This window comes from Aotus nancymaae, unplaced genomic scaffold (genome assembly GCF_030222135.1).
Source record: "Aotus nancymaae isolate 86718 unplaced genomic scaffold, 86718_ANA_hifiasm-v0.15.2.pri h1tg000051l, whole genome shotgun sequence".
NCBI lineage: Eukaryota > Metazoa > Chordata > Mammalia > Primates > Aotidae > Aotus > Aotus nancymaae.
In genome coordinates this window covers 24,849,068-24,872,854 of record NW_026988465.1, presented here as the reverse complement: position 1 = coordinate 24,872,854, position 23,787 = coordinate 24,849,068, and positions in this window count along the sequence as shown.

Genomic DNA, 23,787 nt, shown 5'->3' with positions numbered 1-23,787 from the left:
AGACAAAGTCATAAAAAGCAGAAACAGAAAATAAACACAATGTCTTCTCAGACCACATAGGTATCACCTTATCATCTAGCAAAATTGCTTTTAGATATCCTTTGATCTCAGTTTAACTTTCCCCGATCTCGACTGCCTCCAACGAGAAACTGTGTCTGGGCTCAAGCTCACCATATGGTGAGGCCCAATTCCGAGGGGCCTCACATGGGAGTGATCCCCCCAGCTCTCCCTTCTTTATTCTTTAGACGCAATTCAAATATTTTGAGTTGCAGCTGTTGGAGGGAGGAGAACACAAGGTGAAAGAGTACTGGTAAAAGGATAATTAAAAGGAGTACACACAGTCCTATGCCAATTAGAGACGAAAAAGAAGGGATATGAAACCCACGAGTCCAAGAAGACAGAGTATCTACTATATCATGAGCAGTTGAATCATCAAATGGCAATTCTTTACGAGAGATGTCAATAGCATGAATTTGATGTTGTAGTCTTATGACATCTAAAGACAAATTATTATGAGTCCAAATGCCTTGTAAATGTGTCTTAATTAAAGGCCACTGCCACTCAGTGTCATTGTAAGGAGTATTGGTTACACATATATACTTAAAGTTTACATGACATCGCAATGCCATGCGATTTTGCATATTATAAACCTTATCACCTAGAATACTCACTGTTTCTTCCAGGGCATTTAACTTCGCTTCTAATTTTTTATCAATATCCATTTGAGTGCCCATAGAAACAGAAATATTCTTTGCAAGATGGTTTACGTAAGTTGCTGTTTGGACACTATGAGCAAGGCCTACTGCCGCTGTGGCAGCTGAAGCAACAATAGTTACAATAGCTAAAATGCTGGCAATTAAAATTCCTATAAAACGTTTAGGTCTAATCATTAATTCTCTCATTTGATGCAGTACTTGAAGTCCTCTTTCATCATACCAATAACCAGAGATATTAACAGGAAGCATGATATAGGGCGGTTGATGTACAATCATAATAACAGGAGTAGGAAATACAGTTGAATCAATACAGTTAGTAAGAACACAGTTGGGACAAGTTATAAAATAATGTCCACTTTTCTCATCTATAGATATATTCCCATATAGAATAACATAAGGAGAGGCTACACAAGCCTGTTCATGAATGATTTGTAGGTCAAAATAGCCAACATGGCTATGAACATTACAGCCAGAGTTTTTGAAATTCCCTGTGAGTTCACAATTTGGGCTGCTTTAATGCAAAGATGCTTCATCTGGCCCCAGGTAGGCAAGGGAAGACATTGGGTGTTCTGTGTCTGGCGACGCTTTCCTTCAGCAGCGCCGAAGAGGTGGAGGTGGTGGTGTTAGATGCAGCTGTCTAAAGCTCGGGATCAAGGTTCCGGTTTTTCCCATCAACAGGAGGTCCATGTTTCACCAACTGCTCCGGTACCCACAACGGGCTTTCAGCAGATCTAGGGAAAACACAAACATGTCCTTGTCCCCATATTAGGACGGGATCAGGTCCGTTCCACTTGTTAGTTAAGACATCCTTCCACAGCACCTCAGCTTGTGCTCTGGGACTAGGGTGCCAAAAACGCTCAGCAGCAGAACGTCCTTCTGCATCAAAAATATATAGAGCATGTCTAAGCCAAGTATGAGGAGTCTTATGTAAATCAGCTCCTGACTCCCCCTGTTTTATTTTTTGTAAAGTTAATTTTAAAGTTGCATGAGCGCGTTCTACAATTACTTGTCCTTGTGGATTGTAGGGTATACCTGTACAATGTTGAATATGAAACTGAAAGCAAAAATGATTAAATCCTTTGCTGGTGTAAGCAAGAGCATTATTTGTTTTAAGGAATTTAGGAGGGCCTAAAATAGAAAAGACCAATAAGCAATGGGCTATAACATCTTTAACAGCTTTACCTGTATGAGCAGAAGTCACTAAAAAATGAGAAAAAGTATTAATAGTTACATATATATATTGAAATTTACCAAAACGTGTAAAATGAGTGACATCCATTTGATATACATGCTCACTCTGTAGTCCTCGAGGATTAACTCCATAATGAAAAGGAACTGGCAAGTGAGGAAGGCATGCAGAGCATTGTTTAACAATTTGTTGAGCCTGTTCTCAAGTAATTTTAAGCTGTAAATGAAGACGGCGAGCATTTTGATGATGCAAAGCATAAGATGCCTGTGTCTGTTGAAGAGGAGTTAACACTGGAAAAAATAGAATGAGTAAGAAGATCAGCCTGTTGATTTCCTTTACTAAGAGGTCCTGGCAGATTAGAATAAGCTCGAATGTGACCTATAAAAAAGGGATGAGAGTGCTGTTGAAGAGATTCCTGCAGAGGGATTAAAAGGTGAATGATAAAGGAGGAATCAGTTGAGCACAAGGGAGCAGTCTCCAAGTGCTGAACAAGTTGAACAACGTATTGGCTATCAGAGTAAATGTTAAGAGTAATATTCCAATGAGATAAAACAAATTGCACTGCAAGGAGTTTAACTCATTGAGCTGAGGTTTCCTGAGTCTGAAAAGAAAAAGGTTGATTATTAAGTGAGCCAGCAGCAATGCCAGGTGAAGATCTGTCTGTGAAAGCCAGGTGTGCTTGTGTTAAAGGTGTCTTGACACAGATCTGAGGAAAAATGAGTGAATTAAGAGTGTAAAATTGTAAACTTTTATCAGCGGGAAGATGACAACTAATGTTTCCTGGAAATCCAGCAAAAGCAATTTGCCAAGTTTCTGAGAATTGCCAAAGCCAATTTTGTTGAGGGTCTGTATAAGAAACAACAATTTTTGGAGGCTCGTACCCAAACAGAGCAAGGGCACGAGTCCTGCCTTTAGCAACCAAAGCTGCAACTAAATCATAATAAGAAGTCACTACCTTTCCATGACTAGCAGGGAGGTGTAGCCATTCTAATATCCCCTGCCGCCAGAAAACACCTGTGGGTGTGTACTGCGTATATAGCACACAAAAGTTCCAGGGTGTCTTGTCTTGAATTCTATTTAATTTTTCTTCTGCCAAGGCTTTTTGAACAATCTGGAGTGTTTGCATGGCTTCAGGAGTAAGCTGGTGTGGGGAAGCAGGGTTGGAAGGTCTCTTTAAACTATCAAATAAGGGTTTTAAGTCTCCAGTGGTAAGTTTGAGACTAGGTCTGATCCAATTTAAATCACCTAAAAATTTCTGAAAATCATTAAGAGTTTTTAATTGAGAGGTATTTAATTTTGGAATTTCATAAGATATTTTTTGTAACTCAATTATTTGTCCCAAATAGTGATAAGGAGCAGAAGATTGGATTTTCTCTGGAGCAACCACAAAGCCAGCATTAGTCAAACATTTCTGCAATTGCACAAAAGTGGATTGCAGAAGAACATCAGTCGAAGCAGCAATTAAAATATCCATATGGTGAATAAGAAGAATGTCAGGATATTGTTGTCCGACTGGAAGAATAGCCTTTGCAACAAAAGTCTGACAAAGGGTAGGGCTGTTAGCCATGCCCTGAGGCAACACTACCCATACATGTCTATCCCAAGTTGTTCATAATTAGTAGATGGAATACTAAAAGCAGACCTTCTACAGTCTTGCCGGGCAAGAGGTATGGTTAAAAAAAAAAAAAACCAGTCTTTTAAATTAATAACAATTAGTTTCCATTCTTGAGGTATTACCACATTGAAAACATTTTTGGTTGCTACGCTGATAGTGAGCATTACTCATTTGATTTTTAACATAAGCAGCTAAAGACATACCAGCTTGAGCTGTGGCCATAGCCAATCCTTGTTGATAAGAGGACCCAATATCAGCACAAAGCCGAATATAATCAGCGATAGTGCCTTTTTTCTTCCATGGCCATATGGCTGCTTGACAGGCTGGATTAGCATTTTCAAACACCAATTGTTTAACTAACAAAGTGCCAGCCTTTCCATCCTGAACCACTCGGCCTACTGCCTGTAAAAGGCAGGACACAAAATCTTGATATGGCTCATCAGGTCCCTGCTTAATTTTTGCCAACTCCTCAGTCTTAACCCCGGTTGCCGGGATCTGCTTCCAAGCCTGCAAGGCTAACATGTTAATCTGCCCATAGGCTATCTGGAGGAGTTGTGCTTGTAAATGAAGATCTTCAAACTGACCTTTGCCAGTAAACATAGCAAAAGAAACTGGAATTTGATGAGTACGATTTCTTTGTGCCTGATCAAAAGCACGATTATCATAATTAGCTCTCCAAAGGAGATAATCCCCACCTGAGAGACAAACTTTTGTAAGGCGGCCCCAATCATGCAGGAGTAAGGTTTTTTTAGCCAAACCTTCTAATAAAGAAATAGTATAAGGGGCAGTAGGGTCATATTGAGCAACAGCCTCTTTTAATTCTTTCAAAGTTTCAGGTGGGATAGGCTGATATTTACGGACTATTTGTCCCTGAGCATTTTGAACTTCTATAACAGGGAAAAGGGAAGGGAACATACTATTTACATTAGCAAATCCTTTCTTATTAGATAATAAAGCATGAGTTAGGGGAGTCATTGAAGCAGCATCTGTGGCTTGTTAAGTTATGGGCACACTCCCAGTGGAATAGCTTCCTGCACCCATTTCATTTCCTTGTACTACAGGAAAGCACTGCTGATTAGAGACACCACGTGAGCACAGCGAAAGTAAATCCTGAAACTGTCGAGCAAGATCAGGAGGCAAAGTAAAAGTTACCGGGCCAGGGACCCATTGTGGTGTAGTTTGGGGAGTCCTGGCTGAATCAACAACAACCTCCGTCAAAGTTTCCAATGGATCAGGCTGGTATTCGGTATGAGAGTTGACGAAGTGTCACTCTGACTCTTCCTCCTGAGCCACCGGAGGTGGTGCAGTATACGTATGTAGCACCACAGGGGAGAGAGCAACTGTAGAAGTACAAGGAGGTGCGGAAGAGGGAGAAGGGCAAACACAGCCACGGAGTTTAGACCAAAGCGAAAACAAAACATCAGATTGAGGTAACTCTTTGTTATAAAAGCAAAAGTATTCAATTTTTCCCCAATAACATGCCAAGTACGTTCATCCAATACACCACCTTCAGGTACCCAAGGACAAATTTCTCTAACTATGTACAAAAATTCCTCTATCATCTTTAACTTTACATCATGACTCTGAGACTTTATCATAGACTGTAATAAATGTACAAACAACTTATGCTCCTTCGATTCGAGTTGCCCCATTTTACTCCGGATGAACTTTAATAAGCTTCAAAGACAAACTTAATGAAAATTATAGAAAATATTTACAAGATTATAGCAAAACAACCTTAAGTAAAGAACATACACTTTCAAACTTACTACCGCGGTCTCACTTCGAATTAGCGTCACTGTTGTCCCCTATATTCAAGTCCCACATCGTGGTCGCCAGATCTGGGCTCCCGGCCGGCACGTCTGCCGGGGACTCTTGGCCAGCAAGAGGGTTCCAACCTGAATAGGGGAGTGCGCTGGAAGAAAAGAGAGAAAGCATAGAGAGGTCCGGAGGGTCAAGTAAGCTTTTGCTCAAATGACAAATTTATTTTTGCACACAGTTAGTATATATATCTTTGTCCTACTTCATTTGCAGGAACACACACCAATATCTCATACATCAAAGGGAACAGAAAGTCCTGGGATACAAGCTTAGGCAGCAGATAACACAATAGTAAAATCAGGTACATAATCCGATACAATCAAGTCATCCAGACAGGTCTCATTATCAGGTTGGGGAAAGCTAAAGTTAAAAAGTTAACTATCTATGCAAGGTACCAGAGAGGCAGTAAGCCTGTTAACTGTGCAAACAGCAGTGAAGGCTAAAGTTAAAAAGTTAACTATCTATGCAGGGCACCAGAGAGGCAGTAAGCCTGTTAACTGTGCAAACAGCAGTCACAAGAACAAGCACAGGACCCAGCAAATGGGTAGACAAAGTCATAAAAAGCAGAAACAGAAAATAAACACAATGTCTTCTCAGACCACATAGGTATCACCTTATCATCTAGCAAAATTGCTTTTAGATATCCTTTGATCTCAGTTTAACTTTCCCCGATCTCGACTGCCTCCAACGAGAAACTGTGTCCGGGCTCAAGCTCACCATATGGTGAGGCCCAATTCCGAGGGGCCTCACATGGGAGCGATCCCCACAGACCCTGTCATCTTTTTCCTGAAGCTGTATTTGACCTCTTAAACCCTCGCCAATATCCTCTCTCTTTGACCCCACATTGCAGCTATGGTTTGACTCTTTCATTACATAGTAATTTTATTCTACAGTGTTTTTTTTTATGTACAACAATATGGTTACCTACTCAAGTCCACTCTCGGAGGAGAACAGTCCTGGAAAAATTCTCCATTTTGTGCTCCCTGTGGTATATTCACATATTTGTCTGAGCTGTATGTGATGTCTTAATGATACATTCAAATATTTATTTCATATTTTTATTGTGATTTTTAGGGACTTTATATATAAATAGTGGTCCACATCAATAATATCTTAGGGAGTGAAAATTAATAATAAGATTATGTTACTCCTAGAGTTTGTAGTAAACTTAGGTTAGTAAAAATCTAATTAGATATTTAGTAACAGCTTTGCAATTATGATGAGAATGAAAATAATATTGAAATGTGACTCCTGTTGAACTTCTTTCCACCTGTATAAATCATTGGGAGAAGATTTTTCTTTGGCTTAGGGTCTTTTTTAAAGCCCTCTTCAGTTCATTGTTTCTTAAAGTGTAGATGAATGGATTCAACACAGGGGCTATGACCATAAAAATGACTGATGAGGCTGAGTCTTCTTCAGTAGAGTGAATGGATGAGGGGCTCATATAAACTCCTGTGATTGCTCCATAGAAAAGAATGACCAGGGCAAGATGAGATCCACAGGTGGAGAAAGCCTTGAGTTTTCCTTGGGCAGAAGGGACTTTCATCACAGCAGAAACAATGAGGATATAGGATACCAGAATACACACTGAAGGTACCACAAAGATCAGCCCCACCGTAGCCAGAACACTCAACTGATTAAGACTGGTGTCAGAGCAGGACAGAGGGAGGAGAGAATTGATATCACAGAAGAAATGGTGGATAACATTATCAGAGCAGAAGTGCAGATGGGCCATCATAAGAGTGTGCAAGAGAGGGTTCAAAATGGCAATGACCCAAGGTACAGCTATCAGAGAGGCACAGAGGTGTGGAGTCATAATAGTGGAGTAATGTAAAGGGTGACAGATGGCCACATAACGGTCATATGCCATCACTGTGAGAAGAAAATTGTCCATGTTAGCAAACATCATACAGAAATACATCTGAGCCAGGCAGCCAGGATAGGAGATGGTTTGAGTTTGAATTTGGATGTTCAGTAGCATCTTTGGAACTGTGGCTGAAGGAAGGCAGAGGTCTACCAAGGACAGATTGGCAAGGAAGAAATACATCGGTGTGTGGAGGCAATGATCTGAGCCAATGGCCAGCAAGATGAGTAAGTTTCCAAACAGCCCTGCTAAATAGAGACACAGGAAAAATGCAAAGAGTAGCACCTGCTGTTGGGGCCAACTTGAGAAGCCCAGGAGGAGAAATTCAGAGACATTGGTTTGATTTTTCTTTTCCATTGCTTGACTATACCTGCATGAAGAACCAGAGAATGAAATATTTTTGCCAGTAAAAAAAATTCCCTTGTTATTTTTTATATATTCACCTAGTCTAGTCCCACTTATTAAATGTTCTTTCTTTAGGCCATCCTACCTTCTCTCTGATGCTCTCTCTCAAACTTCACTGAACCTTAGGTATGTTCTCTCTCACCAGTTGTCTTTACATCTATCCCCTCTTACTGGAACCTCGCCTTATCCAAGATGTCTGTGCAATCTGTATATACCTCCCCTTAGTAAGGAGAGATTCTTTTCCTACTTGTTGTCCCCAACTCTTGCATGTTCTGCCTTGTATGTGGCTGTCTAACTGCCTCTGTGTTGAAATGCATTCATGAGTCTGACATACTAAATGACTTTATGTCATACGACAAGATTTAAATGAAGAATTTTTCCAAATATTTTTTCAACACTATATGAACCACCCTGCTTGAAAACCAGTCAGACATCTACCATTTAGGATTCATAAGATGAAGATAAATGATATTATTCAATATTCAAAGGAAAAATATGTTAATTTGCTTGACAAGTATAAAAAGTTAAGCCTCCAAAAGTAGTTTACATGAACTGTGAGTAACATAGGAAAATATTTACAAATAAGTTAAAAAGTTATAGAACACCTGATGTTACATAATGCATGTAGACAAAATTAAGGAATGCAGAGAAAAAGTTATATCAAACAGGGAGGCAGACTTAAAAGATTCCCTTTTAATATGTTTGTAATATTTTAACTATTAACTAAAAATAAGGAGTTCGTGTATATAAGGTATTATTACTTTGAGTCTTGCATTTCTTGGAGTTACGGAAAATGAAAGTAATAGAAAACAGTGTTCTTGACCTGAGAATATTGGAGTCATGTTGTAGAGGAAACATATTGCCATAGAAAATAACTAAGAGGATGTTTGTATACACAAAGGAGATAGTTTCAGAAGAATAGAGGACTCTGTAAGAGGGAGAAAAGATGCTGGAGAATGTGAACTCGGAAGTTAGCCTGCATTGAAACCAGACCTCATCACTTGTGGGCTGAGTGATCAAGTCAGATTCTCACTACCGTCTCTTATCTGGATAATTGCAATGACTTTCTCTCTCTCTCTCTTTCTCTTTCTTTCTTTTCTTTTCTTTTCTTTCTTCTTTCTTTCTTTCTTTCTTTTTCTTTCTTTCTTTCTTTCTTTCTTTTCTTTCTTTCTCTCTCTCTTTCTTTCTCTCTCTTTCCCTCCCTCCCTCCCTCCCTTCCTTCATTCCTTCCTTCCTTCCTGAAGAAGTCTTGTTCTGTCACCCAAGCTGGTGTGCAGTGGTGCAATCTCTGCTCACTGCAACCTCCACCTCCCAGGTTCAAGCAATTCTGCTGCCTCAGCCTCCCAAGTAGATGGGATTATAGGCACACTCCACCACACCCAGCTAATTTTTGTATTTTTAGTGGAGACGGGGTTTTGCCACGTTGGCCATGCTGGTCTGGAACTCCTGGCCTCATGTGATTTTCCTGCCTTGGCCTCCCAAAGTGGTGGGATTACAGGCATGAGCCATTGTGTCCCCAAATTGCAATGAATTTCTAATTGGCTTTCCTTCCCACAGATTTTTCCCTTTCAATCCAGAATTATCCTTCTAGAACAAAAATGTATTTCTTAAACATTCTAATAGTTTTTGATTGCCTTCAACCTAAATTCCAAATCCCTTATCATGGCATACGAGGTTTTTCATGATCCCTTTCTTACCTCTGTAGCCATGTCTTGCTATGATTAATTTCTAACCCTTAGAATTTTCTGACGCACACTGAAATTTTATGTCTACATGTTTTTTCTCATTTTGGAATTCACTGACCATCCTATTTAAAGCTTCCCTCAAGGTAATTCTTTATACCATTGCCCTGTTTTTGTCTTCATATCACTAATTGTTATCTGAAATTTTCTTGTCCTCCCTCACAAATATCTTTTTAAAATTTTTAATTCATAATCAGTAAAATGTAAAGTTCATAAGAACAGAAAATTTGTCTTTTAAAAAAGTTACTGCATATGTAGAATAATGTCTGGCATACAGCAGGTACTCGATATGTATTTGTTGAATAAATGAATGAGTGAATATAGTTATTAAAGACTCAGAAAGTGTCTTCTGAAATATGTACTCTCAATGTACACTTTATAGTAACTTTTATTCTAGGCCATATAGTATGTAGCTGTTTTGTTTTTTTCATGATTAATTCTTTCTTATAGTGTTTTGAAAAGCACATATATTGAATATTATTCATGGTTATATAGGAAGACCCAGTTTTGTGAACAATGATTTATAGTTAAAGTCAGACTAATTTTTTTGGATAGAATGAGCTGCATGCCAAACGATGCAAGACAATGTCACATGAGATTCTATTACTGGTTCTCTATCCAACCCCAATGTCATGTGTCTAAGCCAAAGGGTTGGAGAGTCTGGTGGTGAGAACTCAAGGACTCTGTTGGATGACTTTTCCATTGAATAATAAAGTGTGAAAGTAAAATAATGAAACAGGCATTCTATACACTTCTGTGCAAAATGGAGGAAGGCTTTGGCATTTTAGACTCTAGTGAATATGGAGCTCATGTGCGAATGTCCTGAGAACTACCAGAAATAATTGAAGCAGTTTTTCATAGGCTGCAGGATGTATAATGGTAGATAAAACAACAGCCTTCTGTTTATACCTGGTCTTCAGGCTGACTAGTTTCAGAAAACACGAGTTATAATTGTATCATACCACTCAGCACGACTCAGACCACTGCATTAGTTTAATTAACATTCTTTAACAGCTATGGAGATGGCAGGAGACAGCATTTTAACTATAGAATATCAAGGGAATGTAGATGAAGAGAAGGACAAACTATAAGTTTTGCAGGAAGCAAAAGGAATTAAAATCTTAAAAGTCCTTTCTGGAAGTTTTTTTTTTTTTTTCTCTCACTATGCCCTCTTTTACCTTTATATCTTGCATTGGTACCACAGAAATATCTGCTTTTATAATCTTCCATAATTTCTGTTTTCACGTGAACTCTCTGCCATCTCCCTGGTGAATGGAGATCTTTGGGTCTGGACTGCTCACTACTACTGCTCTGCCAGTGCCTGTTTTATTGAGAGTGATGCTGGGGTCAGGCATTGATCCTCTCAAAGCTGCTTTTGACAGGCAGCCCTTTGTTCTCTGGAGCCAAAAGTGCCATTACCTTTATCCATTTTGCATACAGGTTGTGGAATTCCTCTCTACCTTGGCAGTAACCACTTCTAGTGTGCGGATCCTTCACTTCTGCTTAAAAGACAGATTTCCAAGAGAAAACAACTCCTCTAATCTTCTCCCTTCTTTCATGAAAGTCGCTGCCTTTTCACTCAGGAGACTTTGAAGGAGATGGAGAATAGCCAAGTAAAATGGGGTTATCTCTTGAACAGTGGAGGCATGCAATTTAAAGATTTGAGCTATGGTCACTTTATGCTCTGTGGACTGAATAATAGCAGAAACCTGCCTGCAGAGAGGGAGGAATAAGTAGATTTAGAGAAACAGGGAAGAGAGTTACAGAATCCTCCTTCAACAGTGACTCATTGCTTAATATCTTTGACCATCTTAAAAGATTTTCACTTATTTATTTTTCCTCCCACCTTTGCACCTTTGACTTTCTTCCCTATCAAATTTACCAAATTGGATTCTTTCTAATCTCAGTTCTGAAGACACAAGTTCCTTCTTTTTTGTTCGTAGCCTTGGGCTAAGTTCATACTTATTGGCACTTCAGGCTTTGTTTACTCAGCTTTTTCAACTACGGGTATTTTTTTTTTCACCCACGCCTATTATTAACTGTTATCCTGACTCTTTGTATGATTAGGTTGCAGAACTTATCTAAACATTGAGAATCTATTAAGGGCTATTCTAGAAAACAAATATCCTGCAAGGATTAAAAGGTTTTCAATAATTTATAGGACACATTAAAAAGGAGTATAGACACATAGAAATACTTCTGATGCAGAATCATGTATATTTATGGATATTGTCAGTGCGGGAATGTAGTGGCAGTAGTGATGAGAGTAAAGACATCACCCCTCTTTCTCAGTTTTCCATAAAGCAAATATTTTCCCTGTTGGAAAAATGATAAAACAATTTAAAGTACATGAAATCAGCTAAATAAATTCTATAACTGTGTATTTTTTGCCAAGATATAAGAAAATGTAAAGACAAGAGTTACTACTATCAAGCACTGTATGACACACTAAATAAGTATTTTTAGTTTGTTAATCCTCACAACTCTAATATATATTACATATCTTCATCAGTTAGACACAGAATTTTAGCAAAGGCAGAATCTGTTAAGACTTCTTGATTTGAAATCTAGCCCACTTTTGACTAGGCCACTACAGCATCTAGGATTTCACACCTTCACAGAGTGGGCTGCTGTTAATCAATTCATTCATCCTTCCCTTGAGTAGTTATTAGGTACCCACAATATTTTAGGCAATGCCTGTTGAACCTTGAGTGAAGCCTACACTTGTTAAACACATGCTTTCTCCTTGTTTCTACAAACCTGCTCACTTCCTATTATACTTACCAGATGCTCATATCAGGGCTTTCTGGCAGGGATGTTAGTTTCCAAGTCTCACTCAGAGGGAATGGAAAATACAAAAAGGGAAGAATGTTGCCCTTCTCCCCATGCACAAGGGTGAAGGATGGAATGATTGTTGGGCAGGGTATATCTGGTTCAGTGAGAGCTAGAATGATCAAAGGACTCCCTCACGTTAAAATTTACAGCTTCTTTGCAGCTCCTGGGAACTCAATCTTGACAAGCTCCCACAACTCCAGTAATAATTACTTCATCCCCTTGTGGCTTTCCCAATTGTGACTGGAGGGATAATGTACCTGGCAAACAATTCCTAGGGGGGATTCAAGGAATTAAATGGTCTGAAGTTTCTAGGAAGGACTGTCTAAAAGTTGTCTGCTTTTCTAGACTACTCCTTTCCTGGTCCTTTGGCTAGAGAAAGTCTTTCTTGATCAGGGGAATCCTTGGTGCTTTCTTTCTTGCTGCTTTCTTTGGTCTGTGGCTATTGACATTTCCTGAATCTTGGCTTCTTCAGCACTCAGTCCATTCATGTAAAAGACAAAAAGAAAAGGAAATTACCATAATGCTGTTCCTTGGGTCCTGAGATCTCTAGCCAGTCTGTCTTCTTTTCTCCATCTTTCAGAGTGTTCTTATGTTGCTTTATATACAACTTCTTAGATTTTTAGCTGTATTTTTTCAAAACACATATTGCACTCTTTTGGAGATGATCCCTAACAAGAATTAAGAGGCTGTCTTATTGAATAATCTAATATTTCCATTCAAGTGTTAGCAAGGCCATCTCCCACCAGGTCCCTCCCTCGCAGGAATTACAATTCGAGGTGAGATTTGCATGGGGGCCATATCATGTACAAACATTTATTTTGTCCCTGATGAAAATCTCCATTTCTTCCTTAGTATTCAAATTACCTTTCTTCTTTAGCTGTCATAATCAGCTACCAGTTTTCGATCTTTTATTGTATAATAAATTAAGTACTTACCTAGATGTATTGAAATATATATGATGTGCCAGACACTGTAGTAAGCTCTGGAAAGATAAAGGCAAAGACTTCTTACCTTTCTTTCCTCCTCCCACTATAATTCAGAACTTCTTGAGTTTATTTAATCTGCTGCCATTACCTACTCAGTTTTCTTAAGGAGGGTAGAGAAATCTGGTTTCACAAATACTAAATAAATCAGTATCTTCCCCAAAGACCTTCATTCACTATCTTCAAAATGCTTTCGATAAAAAAAAAAAAAAAATCCCTTTCATCTCCTTCCACTTGCTTAATGTAGATATTCCGTGAGTCTGGCACTGCTCTGTCGTTTTTGCTTATAATGGTCATGGCTTATCAGGTCGACAAGGTTATGGAATCAGGTCTAGTTAATATGTCACATTCTTTCTTTGTACATTTGTACTCTGATAAGGCTGTGTTGTGCTTGCTGTTTATTAGAAACTACCATGTATTGCCAGAATATTACTCTTACCATTTTAGATTCTCATTTAATTATCAAATATTAGGCTGGGCGTGGTGGCTCATGCCTGTAATCCCAGTACTTTGGGAGGTGAAGATGGGCAGATTGCCTGAGCTTAGGAGTTCGAGACCAGCCTGGGCAACATGGCAAAACCCCATCTCTACTAAAAATACAAAAAGTTAGCTGGGCATGGTGGCACGTACCTGTAGTCCTAGCTACTCAAGAGGCTGAGGCAAGAGAATCGCTTTAACCCAGGAGATGGAGGTTGAAGTGAGCTGAGATCATGCCACTTCACTCCAGCCTGGGTTGACAGAGCAAGACTCTGTCTCAAAAAAATTTTTTTTCAAATATTAATTATGTACTTTTTTTCCTCTCTTGTGTTTTGAAACAGGGCTCCAGTTCATTCTGTCAGTCGGTTTTTGGCAGTTGGATAACTAGAGTCATTTTTTAAAAATTGTAGTTGGGTGACAGGTTCTCTTTTTTGGGGGGAGAGTTGATTGTTTTTTTCCCTGCCATCTCACCTCCCCTTTGTTTTTTATAGCCACTTTCATTTACAGTAAGTGACCTTAATTTTATTTTAAATTCAGTAGGAATTTTTGTGATTTTTCAATATTAACAATGATATTTCATGCCTTAGGAATGTTCTTCCTAAGAACATTCACAACAGTGCATGAATGAATCTCTCAGAAATCTAGATTCCACATTCCATGAGCCATTTTCTAAATGGCATTAGAATCAAGGAGCAAGGCAACACTGGATACCACTTTTCTTCCAATAAAAGAGACTTCCATAGTAAAGGTAAAGGAAGAAAACACCTGGGAATATTAATATAATTTGAGGTGGAGCTTTTCTGGGCAAGAGATCTTGTGCTGGTGCTTTAGGCAATTTGATGAGTCCTCTTCTAGGGTCTTTGCAGGCTTTCCTCTAGGTGGCTGTTTGACGAGTCCTCTTCTAGGGTCTTTGCAGGCTTTCCTCTAGGTGGCTGTTTGATGAGTCCTCTTCTAGGGTCTTTGCAGGCTTTCCTGTAGGTGGCTGTGGTCTGAAATGCACACCAGGAGCAGAGCTTGGAGCTTCTGATGTTGGAGCAATTACTGACCATCCTGATGAGGGAGCTGCAGAGCTGGTTGTGAGAACAACTTCCAGAAAACAGGGAGAAGGTGGTTGGTCCATTGGTGAAATGAGAGCAAATTTGATGAGCTGAGACAGGAGGCAGGAAGGGAGAGCCTGGAATTGTGAGGGGTCAGAGATTTAAGTTTTTAGGATCCCTAAGCACAATAATGCAAAAGGAGATGCTTTCCAGAACCTGTGTATGCTAAATGCTACAGGAAATAGAAATGAATCACTGTATGCCTTACCCTAAGAAGATTTACAGTGTAATTGGCAAATAAAAACAATATGCAAATAAGTTAAATACGTTTTAAATGAGAATACAAGAAATTTAAAAAGATGATACATGATTAATTGCCAAATTAATGCAGTAGGCAATCGTGTTTGAGCTCAGAGACACATGAGAACAAATGGACTGGTTTGGTAGGCTTCCAAATAACAATAGGACTTGAGCTGAACATTGCAGGATATGAATCTTTGCCTTGGTGGAGAAGAGTAGGGAGACCTTTTCAAGCAAAAGAAAAAGTCTAAGTACAGAATACGGTTTGCTGGAGGAGGATTCATGTAGGGAGGTTGCTTAAGGGCTACATTGGGAAAGATCAAAGAAGTTATAGCCCAACTTTTTTTTTTTATTTTTTGAGACAGGGTCTCACTTTGTCACCCAGGCTGGAATGCAGTGGCATGATCTCAGCTCACTGCAGCCTCAACCTCCTGGGTCAGGGGATCCTTCCGCCTCGGCCTCCCAAGTAGCTGAGACTACAGGTGCGTACCACCATGCCTGGCTAATTTTTACATTTTTAGTAGAGATAGGGTTTCATCATAATGCCCAGGCTGGTCTTGAACTCCTGATCTCAAGCCATCCACCCACCTCGGCCTGCCAAAGTGCAGGGATTACAGGCGTGAGCCACTGTACCGGCCAGCCCAACTTTTTGTAAAGGATCAGGCAAGAAAACAGAGACAGACACAGACACACAGGGAGAACATACATGACAACAGAGGCAGAGATTAGAATGATGTGTCTACAAGCCAAGGAATGCTGAGGATTTCCAGCAGCACCAAAAGCTAAGAGGAAGGTGTAGAACAGATTCTCCCCTAGAGCCTCAGAGAGCATAGCCCTGCTGACACCTTGAAGGAGAATGTAGCTAATATCATGCTGTGATTGATGGTGATCCAGGAAAATGAAGAAGAGGTGTGACTTTAGCCAGAAATGCTCATAGTTCTTTGCATTTACATAATGGTTTACAATTTATAGTGCATTTCCACATTCTTTATCTTATTTACTTACCACACCACTGAAGGACAATATTATTCTTATTTTACAATTGAGCATACTCTGAAATAGGGAGGTTAAATTCTTGATTGCAGTGATAGCTTCTAAACAATGGGACTAACAAGATGTGAGGACTCCAGTGTTAAGCTCTTTCCTTAGAACTATGGCATATCTTTTACAATTCCTTTGAATAAGACCCCTCTCACTTACTAGGTAGAGACTAATGATCAGCGAAATATGGCAATCAACTTTCTTAATGTTTTAGTCAGCTTACTGTACATTTAAAGAGTTTCTCATTGTGATTGTCAGTTTTATGTTTACAATTTTTAATTTAAGATGTCATTGATTTTTACAACTTAATTACATAAGAATTATAGCATTGGTCTCAAAATGACCAACATTTATTTTTAATGTTAAAACAGAAATTAGCTAACTGGGCCAGGCATGCTAGCTCATGCCTGTAATCCCAACACTTTGGGAGGCTGAGGCGGGTGGATCACCTGAGTTCAGGAGTTTGAGACCAGCCTGGTCAACATGGTGAAACCCTGTCTCTATAAAAATACAAAAATTAGCCGGGCATGGTGGTGTGCTCCTGTAATCCCAGCTACTTGGGAGGCTTAGGTGGGAGAATTGCTTGAGCCTGGGAGGCGGAGGTTGTAATAAGCTGAGATAGCACCACTGCATTCCAGGCTGGGTGACAAAGCGAGACTTTCTCTCAAAAAAAAAAAAAAAGGTAACTGTTTTAAGGTTTCTTGTATATTCAGCAGCCTATACATATTCATTGGTCAAATAACACATAGTAAACCAAATTTTGGAAGCTTTCTTAAGCACATATTTTGTGCATTTGGGTATTTGATCCTGTGTGTTAGGTGGGGATGACAGAAATGTAGCATGTGGTCTGTGGGATCTTTCCACATGTTTTAGGCTTATAGAGTTCATAGTCATTACTCCATGAAACTATATGTAATCATTTTTAGGTTTTGGCAAATTTTCAAAGACAGAATAATTTGGAAGGAGTTTTCAAGACCCTCACAAGGGTGAGGAGTGTCCAGCTCCAGTCTATGTAAACTTTGCTTAAATGAAAATCTCTAGACTCACATCTTGTATAAGAGAGAGGTTGAGGGACTGGATGTTGTACTTAACAGAAAGTGACTAGCTTTTGTCACTTTGAATTTTGGTGGAAACATTCATGTACATATCCAATATTCAACAACCTAAACACAGTCATTCATTGGCCAAATGAATGACTAAACATTTTGGGTAAGATGACCATGAATATGAAAGCCCCTTCCAGAAGTGAATAATGTTTCAGTAGAGAATAATTAAACAACATGCCTGCCTTGCATTCTGGCATTATTTTACTTCACTGGTAATTATTGCAACTCATTTTGAGATTTTTGAGCTTTTGAGCACCCTTTTGCCTATCATTTACTGTTTCCTTTCTTACTATGTATCTCTTCTCTACTGAAGTCTAATCTCTGTCTGTACCTGCCGTCTCACTTAGCTCCTGTTCATTGTCCTTCTAGATATGTCTGCTCAATCTTTCCCTTTGTTTCGGAGCCTTTCCCTTTATGTCCTTCCCATTTCGGCCCTTTATCATTTATGTCATGGGTCCTCCTTCTTACCTCACATAAAGGACATGTAGTGAGGAAGAGAATCGGGGAGCTGGAAAGAATTCAGAGATCAGAAATAGCCTGTTCAATAATTTGCTGAGGTGGTGGCAACTTAGATATTTGCTCTTCAAAGAAAACAGTCTCCTGCAACCAGTGGGAGAGGCATTCATGTTCTTCCCTTTTTCACCGATGTTCTTTTCTCTTAAGGTCAGTGGTGATTGTTCCCCGACTGGGGTTCCTTGCAGTACACCTCTCTGATTCCTTATAATTTTTCTTTTTTCCTAAGCTTACCTTTTCCAAATGCAATTTTATGACCTTTATTCATCCTGTTTAAGAAGGATTATATATTATTTTTATATGGCTTCATTTCTTCCTGCTTTATCAGATAGCCACAGGTATAATATTGGCATAGCATGAGTTTAACCTTGTTCTATGTGTAGATTCTTATGTCCTCTGGTGTGCTTTCTCTCTCCATATTTGTTATGCATGTGTTTCTTTCTTTCCCTCTCCCTCTCTCTCTCTCTCTCTTTCTGTGTGTGTGTGTGTATGGCTGTGCTATGGACTGAATGCTTTTGCCTCTGCAATATTCATATGTCAAAACCCTAACTCTCAATGTATTGCTATTTGGAGGTAGAGTCTTCAGGCGGTAATTAGGGTTAGGTTCAGTCATGAGAACAGGACCTTCATGATGGGTTTAATGCCCTTATGAAAAAGGAAGGAGAGGAAGTGTCTCTCTGTTGTGGGCACAAACCAAGAAAGGCCATGTGAGGATATAACCAGGAAGACGGCCTCACCCAGAACCCAACCACACCAGACCTCCAGCCTCTAAAACTGTGAGAAATGAATGTTTACTGTTTAAAGCACTCAGTTTGTGATATTCTCTTATAGCACCTGGAACTGACTGAGATAAGCTATATACAAATATATTCAGTGTAAAGAGTAATTAAAAAGTGAATACTTGGGCAGGGCGCGGTGGCTCATGCCTATAATCCCAGCATTTTGGGAGGCCAAGGCAGGTGGAACACCTGAGGTCAGGTGTTCAAGACCAGCCTGACCAACAGGGCAAAACGCCATCTCTACTGAAAATAAAAAAATTAGCTGAGCATGGTGGCATGCACATATAATCTTAGCTATGTGTTAGGATGAAGCAGAAGAATTGCTTGAACCTGGGAGGCAGAGATTGCAGTGAGCTGAGATTGTACCACTGCACTACAGCTTGGGCAACAGAGTGAGACTCTGTCTTACCAAAAACAAGCAAACAAAGCAAAACCCAATCTTATCACAGAATCCAAACATTTCTGTTCCTTTATCTGTACATCGTGCTTTCATTCTCAGGTGTGTCTTTTGTTTTTCAAAAAGGTGGCTGATACTTCAATCTCATGTGTGCTTTGCAGGTACGAAAAAAGATAAGAAAATAGTAAAAGTAAGAAATACTTCAGATAAAAATGCTGACTTAAAAAATGTTGTGATGATATACCTAGAGAATCAAGGAAGTTTATCATGCAAACTATTAGAACTAGTGAGCATTTGTTAAGGTAAATAAATCAACATACGAAATAAATAACAAATCTTTTCGTTGCTGTATACCAGATGTGGTGAATTCTTACAATTTTGTGTTGTCCTGACATCTATTCTGAATAGAGGTTTAGCTTTCCCATACCAAAAGCAGGATTAATCAATCTTGGCACATTTTTCAGTTCTCCATCTTCTCCTAGTTCTTCAGTGTGGTTGATCCAGAAATCTGTCATATATAATCACATCCTGGTGATCACCTCCATATGGGACAGCTAGATTCAACCAACTTGACTTGCCCCACTGATCCCCACCCACACCCCACGTGGACTGCTCAGATTTTCTGCATTGACGGACTCTCAGTTACCTCTTGATGGAGCTCATGTGTGCTTGCTCTAAACCCTCCAATTAGAACTCCCCAAAGGAAACCTGTTTGAGTAATACTCTGGACCCTAATGAAGTCTTAGCCCACAGAGTTCTCACTCTCTCTCGCTTCTCACTTTCTGGTTGAGCGTGGGTGCTCTGAACGGCCCGCCTTCCCTTGGTCCTGTGAGGCACGCTTCCCTTTCCTCTCTGGGATCTGTAAGTAACAAAATAGTTCTGTTGTTTCATGTGTTTTGTTGAGTTGCCTCTGCTGTGTCTTACCTGACCAACACACCTGAACGTAACTTCTTACTCAGCCAAAACTCTCCTAGAAAGAGGGTCTCTTGGTTGAAATAAAGTAGACACCGGTTAGATAAGAGCCATAAGGGTGTCTGCCAGTATAAACAAGTGTCCTGTGAGAGGGACATGTGGTCATGGGTCAGATATATAGGCATTAGGCTGCCCACCAGAATAAAGAAGTATCCTATGAAAGGCACATTGTAAACATCTATGACCACACTCCCTGGATCTCTGTCAGGGAAGAGCTAGAGTTTATAGCCACTCTCTTGAGGGAGACCTTGGGGTCAAAATAGAAAAAAAAAAAAAAAATACAACAGAAATAACTATTAGAAACTGAAAAAGAAAGTTCTATTAAGAAAAGTAAAAGTAAAAAGAAAAATATCCACTTTAGCAAAGGCCTGAGTACTACAGAAATATATTCTTGGAAGAAAAGTTTCAGTAGTTTAATTTATTTCAAATTAATTTCTAAATTTATTTCCATCTCAATAAAACATCACTATAGGATTTTAAAACAAACTTAACAAATGAATTTTAAATTATAAATGGAAAATTAAATAAAAAATCATTATAGGATATTTCAGCCAGGTTTGGTGGTTCACTTCTGTAATCCCAGCACTTTGGGAGGCCAAGGTGGGCAGATCACTTTATGCCAGGAGTTTCAGACCAGCATGGCCAACATGGCAAAAACCTGTCTCTACTAAAAATACAAAAAATTAGCTGTGTATGGTAGTGCATGTCTATAATCCCAGCTACTTGGGAGGCTGAGGTATGAGAATCACTTGAACCCAGGAGACAGAGGTTGCAGTGAGTCAAGATCGGGCCACTGTACTCCAGCCTGGGCAACAGAGCAAGACTGTCTCAAAAAAAAGAAAATTATTATAGGACATTTCAATAAACTCAAAAAACTTTTAATAACCTTTTAAATTTTAAGTAGTTTTAAATTTATAGAAAAAATGTAAAAGTGGTACCAAGAGTTTCCATATCGCCCACATCCAGTTTCTCCTATTATTAACGTCTTATATCATTATGGTACATTTAGCATAATTAATAAACCAATATAAGTACATTATTATAAACTAAACTCTGTTTTTTATTCACATTTTGCTGCCTCAGCCTCCTAAAGTGCTGAGATTACAGGTGTGCACCACCATGCTGAACCACGAGACATCATCTCTATTAAAAGTGAAAAACAAAAATTAGCTGGGTGTGGCACCTGCTGTTGTCCAAGCTATGCTGAAGTGGGAGGATTGTTTGGAGGAGGGTGTGCAAAGGGAGGGGACTCTAGGTTGCAGTGAGCCATAATAGAGCTACTCCACAACTTGGATGACGGAGCGAGACTCTGTCTAAAAACAAACAAACAAAACCCTGAAACAAAAATAAACAAACACAAAAAAAGAACTTGGCATACAATTCAATTATAATAATCTTACATTTTGATATTAAAGCATAAAAAGGCATACAGTTCAATAGAAAACGATTGTCTATAAAGACAAATGCTATGTTGAATTTTAGTACCCCCTTATTGAAGAAATTACTGAATAGAGTTTGAAGAAATTGGCTATTTTGGAAAATAAAATAAATTTAGAAATGTTTCAGCATTCATCAAAGATAATTCCAGGTGGCTTAAAAGCTTAGTTTTTAATCTACAAATTTTAGATGAATATATATCACAATAGCTTCATGATTTTTGAGTTCAACTTATTAAACAAAATGCAAAAAACATAACTAATAAAGAAAACAAACAGTACATGTCATTACATTGCTTTAAAAACTCAGTGGAAAAAGAATACATCATTACTAAAGGCTTGTAAAGGGACAGCATTAAGAGAAAATCCTTATGGTAAAATAAACTCTATGAAGTTTAGAATATCTTTTTTAAAACATATATCTCTTATTTTTTTTCTTACAACACTCAGATTTTCTCTCTTAAAATACCTGATAACACAATGCTACCTAAATTTCTAGGTCTAGAGTATACTCAGCAAAAAAGTGGAATTTTAATGCAGCTCAATCAAGAACCCTTACCAGACATTTTAGTGAAGCCATTTTAGAAAACCTGGTCCCATTTGAGCCATATTACTATGGCAACACGAGTGACTCTGTGCAAGACTAGGGGAAGAACCACTTGGCTAAACCCAAACTGCGTTGCTGACCCAAAAAAATCATAAAGAAAGAATTATTAGGCCAGGCACAGTGGCTCACACTTGTAATTCCAGCACGTTGGGAGACCAAGGCAGGTGGATTGCTTGAGTTCAGGTGTTTGAAACCAGCCTGGATAACATGGCGAGACCCCATCTTACACACACACACACACACACACACACACACACACACACACAATGTTACCCAGGCTGGTTTAAACTTTGAACTAGTTAGTTAAGGTGGCAATAGATGACTGATACGATGTATGATTAACTTTATAAGAAACTGCTGAACAGCTTTCCAGAATGGTTGTACCATTTTAATACTCCCACCAGAAATGTATGAGTTCAAGTTATTCCATATTTTCACCCACACTTGGTATTGTCAGTCTTTGTATTTTTAGCCATTATGTGTAGTGAGATCTTACTGTACTTAGAATTTATGTATTTTTGAAAAGTACTGAGTTGAGTACTTTTCATATGTTTATTATATGTTGGATGTCTTTTTGCAAAGGTTCTTCAAATTTTTGACCCATTTAAAAAATTTTTGCTATTTTTCTTTGTTATTGATGCTGGAGTTCTTTACAGGTTCTAAATATGAGTCATTTAAAAAATTCGAAGTATGTATGGTATTTTTTCTAGTATTCAGTGGCTTACCCTTTGATGTTCTCAGCAGTGTCTTTGATTATAGAAAGTTTTAAATTTTTATGCATTCTGACTTATTTTTCCCCATATATTGTTAGTATCTCTTGTGTACGGTTTAAGAAATCTTTGTCTATATACTCTTTTCCAAGGTTGTGGTAGATTGTGTCATTGCACACATAATGCTATTCTTCCCAATAAGGGAAAGAATGTATTCTTTCTTTCCCCTTGAATATGGTCTGGCTGGCCTTAGTGACTAATCTGATTGACAGAATGTAGTGAAAGTTACATCCTGGAATTATGGAGTCTTGGTCATAGGAAGCCTTCAAGATTCCGCTGCGGTTTCTTGGAAGGAACACTCATGCTAGAAGAAGCCAGACATCATGTTAGAAGTCTAACTCCCCTGAGATCACAATGGTGGAGAAAGCATTGTCCCAGTGAGCACCCAGTTGTTCTAAGCATCTCAGATTAAGCATCAGACATGTAAGTGAAAGATTATCTTGGATATTTTACTCCCAAAAGATGATATGCGGAGAAGAAACGAAGCCACAGACATTTGGCCCCAGATAAGCTGTAACAGACATTTTTAACCTTTCAAGCTATCTTAGCTGAGGCCCCAGATATCATGGAGCAGAAATTAGACATCTTTATTGTGTCATGTCTAAATAACTAACTCATGCAATCATATCATAATAAATAGTTGTAATTGTTTCACCTCTTGAATTTGAGGTGATTTGTTATGCAGGGATAAACATAAGAACAAAACTTCATAGATTTAACTTTTGCATTTAGTTCCGTGACTCATCTCAATTAATTTTTTGTGTATAGTATGAAGTAGGGTTTTCTTCCCCTACATGGATATTCAATCACACCAGCTCCATTTATTAAAAAAATTTTTTTTTCTGTTAAAATGCTTTAGTAACATTTTAAAGAAATTGAATGAATATTTATGTTTAAATCTATTGATGGAGTCTATTCTGTTCCATTAACTTAATTGTGTTTCCTATGTAATACTTTCTTCTTCTGAAAGATTTTGGCTTTTTAATCTGTTGCATTTTTATGTAAATATTGAGATCATTTTGTCAATTTCTATAAAAAGTCCTGCTTGGATTTAGATTGGGATGCTATCAATAGGTCATTTTAAGAAAAAATATATATCTTAAAATGCAGAAACTTCTAATCGAAATGTTATATCTCTATATTTATTTAAATTTTCTTTGTTTTCATACATATTTATTAGTT